General features: G+C 52.5%; 1 long non-coding RNA gene across 1 annotated transcript; it reads left to right on the top strand.

Moving 5' to 3' along the window:
• Nucleotides 1–28: 28 nt before the first annotated feature.
• On the top strand, nucleotides 29–5,384 carry LOC112548370. Its single transcript, XR_003092150.1, has 3 exons — nucleotides 29–1,814; nucleotides 3,838–3,916; nucleotides 4,250–5,384. It is a non-coding gene; the product is annotated as an uncharacterized LOC112548370 (long non-coding RNA).
• The last annotated feature ends 232 nt before the right edge of the window (nucleotides 5,385–5,616 follow it).

Below are 5,616 nucleotides of genomic sequence, written 5' to 3'. Positions count from 1 at the left end.
GGGGGGGGGGGGGGTGCATGTGCCTGCATGCGTCTCCATCTGTGCGCGTGCGTGTGTGTATGCCTCTCCATCCATAAGTGTGTATGTATGTGTATGTGCATCTCCATCTGTGTATGTGTGTTTGTGCACGTATGTGTGTCTGTGTGTGCAAGAAACACTGGCATGAGGGCAAGAGGCCAAATCCATACCAGTCTCCAGTGGAGAGAAGCGACTAATATTGCTGGCAAGTGAAGTGCACCTGTGTGTGTGTGTGCTACAGCCTCTCCTTCCACTGCCCCCTCCTCCCCCGCTCTGGCCCCCCAGTTCCCTCAGCACCCTGGGCTGACGGCTGCCATACGTGTGGCCTGCTCCTACCATGCCATTTCCCCGGCTTTGCACCCAGCTGGCTGTGGCGGCTTCTCCAAGGCAGGGCGCAGCCCCACTCCTTGTTCCAGTTATTTATTGTCTCCCTCTGGTGCGCTTAGCCCTCAGCTTCGTTGGGCCAGGCGGGGCATGAGCTGGGCTGTGCAGGCAGATGGGCGCTGGCACCAGGACGATTTTGTACCTCCCTGCCGTCCCGCGCTGTGCCGAGGTGACCGGCTGCTCTCTTTTTTTTTTTTACATGACTGTAAATATAGATAGAGCTTTATTTTGTTAATAAGACGAGGAGTAACTTAACCTGTATATTTCACATACTTGTTTACAATCCCCCCCTCCTCTTGGCACAATAAAGATGACATTTTGGAGCAGAGAGTGGGGCTCACCGCTGTTTTGGGGTCAGATGCTGCGGGCCAGAGGGTGCTGGCTCCAGCACAGAGCACACTGGATCTTCATTCCTCTGGGTCACTTCCATTCTCCATCTCCTACTAAGGTGTTTGCTTGTCTTCTCACATCTTTCTTCTATCCAACTGTCTTCACCTGCTTTGTTCTCTTACTTCAACCATGCACTGCACCCTCGCTGGGTGGGCAGCAGTAGGATCAAGCCCCTGACCTCTGGATGTCAGAGCAGCAAGGCTATGCGGTGCGCTCAGAGCTATTTCTTATGTGCTTTGCATTTGCTGCCTGTCTTCTCTTTGCAGGCACACCCACACCGCCTTACTCGGGACAAGCAATTATTTTGCACAGGGGGCCACTTACTGAGTTTTGGCAAGCGGTTGAGGGCCGCACCGGTAGCTCCGCCCTCTGATTGCCACATTGGGTCCAGAAGTCCTGCCCCCTAACCCCTGACCTTTGCTACAGAAGTCCCTCCCGTTGCCTGCAACAGTACTCCTTTCAGGACGGGGTTTTGCCATCTTGCAACCAGAAAAATCAGCGATCAACCCCCATTGCCGCCGGAAGGAGTAGCAGAGAAGACAGCAGGAAAGCAGGTGTGAGCTGGCCTGCTGCTATTTAAGAGACTAATAAATTGATGTGCCAGCCACCTCCTTGGTGCCTGGTATCTTCATCTCCAAGTTCATCCTTCCCCCCCTGCGCTGTCTTTGCTCTTTCCTGTCATTTCACATCCAAGCTCCCCTCACCTGCTGCCCTCTTTCATTTCTACAGTGGTTCTCTTGTAACCACTGCGTGCTGAGTGCCTACAAGTGGATCACCCAGGATGCTGAATCCCTTGCTGAAAAGGGATTCGTGGCAGACGTCATTTGACCTGGCTCTCCGGGAGTCAAGCATTGGAGATCGAATCGAACACCTGAGGCTGCAGCCCCGAGTCATGCGAGTCCAGACGCTTTTGGGAGTCAACCGACATCAGCCCCGGAAGGACGAGCAGACAAGACGGCAGGCGAGTAGAAGCGAGCTGACCAGGAGGGAAGAAAACCAGGCCAGCCTAACAGGAGGCAAAGGTAAGAGAGTTTCGACAACGGGAGTCCATGGGCTTCTTGGGTTTCACCATTAAGTTGTGGACTGGGGATCTGTGAACCTCAGGAGGTTTGGGATGATGGGACCTGTGACCCCTGGCCTGGGAGCAAGGTCTGGGTCTCCTGCCCTTTATTTCTCTGCATCTTAGGCTACTTTGTGAGGTTGATCAGAGGTATTGTTCATGGGTTATGGGGAAGGTTGCAGGCTTCTGGAGGATACTGAGCGCTTTGAAACCCTTTCACCTTAGGGTTCAAAAGGGAGAGGTTGCAGCTGCTAGATGTGTGCTCAGGCTCTGTTTGCTTACAGCCAGTCTCAGTTTCTGTTCTTGCAGTCCTCGGAAGACCCTGGCAAAGAAGTAGATGGGGAGGCAGCAGAGAAGAGGCAAGGTAGGAGGAAAGCCAGCCAGAGAAATGGGACATGAAGGAAAGGGACTCTGGACAGAGCGACCTCCCTGCCTTTAGGTCTCGATCACGTATTGGTGAAATTTTGGCTGCGTGAGCCTTTGGGCGAGTTCCCTGTAACCCGGAAATGGGTCTCTGCCCTTGATGCTGTTGCACTTGTGCAGCAGTCGGGTGGACGGGGGACAGCCCTGTAAGCATGTAAGCAAGGCGTGTGTCACCGCCACCTCGTTTGTAAAGGGCATGGATCTGGTTGGTGGTCTTGTGCAGCGCAGCCGCCCTGTAATTGGGGTCCAGGCCAGCTGCCAGAGGTGGCTGCTGACGGCGCAGGCTCCTGTAAGCAGGGTGCGTGCTGCCTTCTACCACACGAGAAGGACAGTGGATTTGAACATACGTAGTACTGGACATCCTGTAATTGGGAGGCCAGGTCTGCTGCCATAGCCAGCCAGTCGGAGAGGTGCCCCTGTAAGCAGGGTGGGCGTAGCCTCCTTTGGCTGGGCTGAGAGAGACGGAGCAGTCTGCAGCGTTGTGCAGCAGGACACCTTGCAGACAGGAGCCGAGTCTCGTGGGGTGACAGCAAACTCTTCAGAACCCAGAGCTTGATGACCTTCCCGCGGCTGGGTTGTAGCTCGTGGCCTCCTCTCCGATCCCTGTGTCCAGGCACCTGTCCTTCCTGCATCTGTGCCTGGAACTCCTCATCCGGATTGGGGGTGGGGGGGGCACCCTGTAACGAGGGTGCGAGTCCCATGCCTCTTGGTGGAGGGCTAAGTTCTGCGGAGCTGTGGACCACCCTGTAAGCAGGGTGCAGGAGTCACTGTGCCCCTGGGGGCAGCTTGGTGCCTTGGCTGGCTCTGGGCCTTTCCCTTTTACCCGCTGCGAGCAGTCTGTCTAGTCAGGCAGACCGTGCCCTGTAAGGAGGGTGCTGGTGGTCTCAGCCTTCTTGGCCCCTGGGAGTGGAGGAGGTGAAGCGGTTTGAAACATGGGGCTTTTCTGGCCTGGGAAGGCTGCAGGTTTCTGGAGGATACTGAGTGCATTGGGACCCCGAGGCTTAGTGACCTTCCTGTAACTCAGGTCCAGGTCTCTGCTCCTCTACTGCAAAGGCTCATGCAGCCATCACTATTGAGATGGCCTCCGCCCACACCCTTCTGGCCTGTGGGGAGGAGGCCTCATTTAGTCCTTTGGGCTCTGTGGCTTACGTGACAGGAGACTGAGGTCGTGGCCCTTCTGTCCTCTGGCCCTTCTGTCCATGGGGCAGCTTTGACTGCTGATGGAGACAGCAGGCATTGAGGGCTTTGCAGGTTGTCTCTGGGCTTCATGCCCCAGCAGCCAGCTGTCTGGCGGGAGCACCGCCCTGTAAGCAGGGTTGCCAGTGCCTGGGGTCACCGTTCATGGTGCCACCCTAGCAGTTCTGTCCAGAGTCCTGGCCCATGGCACACTGCTTGTGGCTGGTTGGGATGTCAGCAGCGGAGCCCGCAGAGGTGTGCCCTCCCCACGTTCTGCAGACAGAGGACAGAGTGGCTGCAGGTCCAGGTATGGGTAAAAGGGGGAAAGAAGTTGGGGCCTGTAGTCTGGTCTTCTGACTTAAATCCAGTGCCTGTCTGTTTTTAAGCCCCCAGAAGAAGCAGGGAAGATAGCAAATGAGCAACTAAGAAAGGAAGAAACTCCCGCTCACCCAGCAGGAGGGAAAGGTAAGGGAGTTTGGACACGGTGTCTGTCCTCTCTGCAAGTTGCATCCCCAAGTTGTCAACCTTGTGATTAGCGCCTTGTGGAAGGTGGGAGCACTGGGGCAGCTGCACACACAGGATTCGTGTCTTGGGTCCTGCTGTTGTCATACACGGGTAACTGCTAGGGCCGTACTCGTCCTCTTTTAGTAAACCGGACATATGTCACATCCCCCTTGTTTTTAAAGGACACCAATCTTGAGAATACAATGGCACTGGGAGATACTTTTGACTCTCTTTTTCCTGGGGGGTGGGATTCATTGCCAGTCAACTCCACTTCTGTTGTGTGTACTCTTGCAGGTCCCTGAAGGGCAGCTGGAGAAGAATGAATGGAAGCAGGAGAAGAAAGCTCGGGAACAAGTGTGGGTTGGGGTGGGCAGGAGGGAGGGAGCAAAATGTTTAATGTATGCTTAGATAGGTACAGATGGAGACTGTTGTGCGCATCTCTACACTTTCAAACACCCATTAGGAGCAAGCAGCCGCACGCTTCAAGTAGCACCGTGCATTTGGTCTTGGGTTGGCCCTGATTGTGTTCGATGAGGGTGAGGCTTTGTGCTAGTTGTGCGTATTGATATGCAGCAGTCAAGGGTTTTGCAGGTTGTCTGGCCTGGCTAGTTAAGCAGTTGATCAAAATAGATGTATGATTGAAGGCAGCGTGTAGGTTTTTGGTAAAGGTAGTTGGCCTGCTCAGTGTCAAACCGGTAGGAGCAAGCATGCCTAAGATGTGCACAGTTGCACGATAAACAGTATAAAAAACTTCACCTTGTGGCTGGTGCTTTTCTACAGAGAAGCTTTGGTCATTAGCCTTTCCTGTTGAGAGCTGGCTGAAGGGATAAACTTTTTCATTCTGTCTGCCGATCCAATCTGTGTTCTTACGTGTTTAATGCAAATATTTCCCGTTCTGACTGGCCAATGGTAAACGAATATGTAGCGGACGGTTCCTAGTCATCAGTTTACTATTGTTAATGCGCTGTAGGAAATCAGTCCTGATTTATTTGAAGAACTAAAAAAATAAGGTACAGTGAAGTTGTGGTGCTTTGTATAATTTGGTGAAGTTCAGCTGATCCTTGTCTAAAAGGAAAAAAATAGTCCCAATAAAAATAAAATGCTCAGGAGACTTGTGAGCTTCTTGGTGTTTTTTTTATTTTAGTTGTTTCAGACCTTCTTTGAATGCCTTTAGTACAAGTCTTGCTGTCTCTAATGGCAGGGTGGGTGCTTTTTCTTTAAGGGCTGGGTCCCAGCGGTGGGAAGCTGCATTGTCACCGTTGCAAGGAGAACGACTGCGCGGATCCCCAGCTGCCTCCAGGTTTTCATGAGTCCCTTAAGTCCAGCTGCGGTCCCCTTTGCCTGTTTAATGTAATGTCTGCAGGCTTCCAGCCAGCATTACCCATGTCATCCCTGAGGGGCTGCTGAGTTCAGGGGGAGCCAAACCCATTCTTTCAGTGCCATTATATAATTGTTTTTAATATATTTTTAAATGTATTACTTAATTTAAATATTGGGGAAAACTTATAGCACATTTCTAGGGCATTTGGCTGGAGGGAGGGAATGAATATTTTTTAACCATTGAAACAAAAATGTGTTTGATTAAGAAGAGGCTTCTGATTAATGTAGCATATAAGATACACATCTACTCTTGGTTTTGGCTGATTCACATCAGCCTAGCT

The sequence above is a fragment of the Alligator sinensis genome, unplaced genomic scaffold (assembly GCF_000455745.1).
Source record: "Alligator sinensis unplaced genomic scaffold, ASM45574v1 scaffold872_1, whole genome shotgun sequence".
Taxonomy (NCBI): Eukaryota; Metazoa; Chordata; order Crocodylia; family Alligatoridae; genus Alligator; species Alligator sinensis.
Note: the sequence above shows the minus strand (reverse complement) of the source record. Positions and strands in the feature narration are given on the sequence as shown.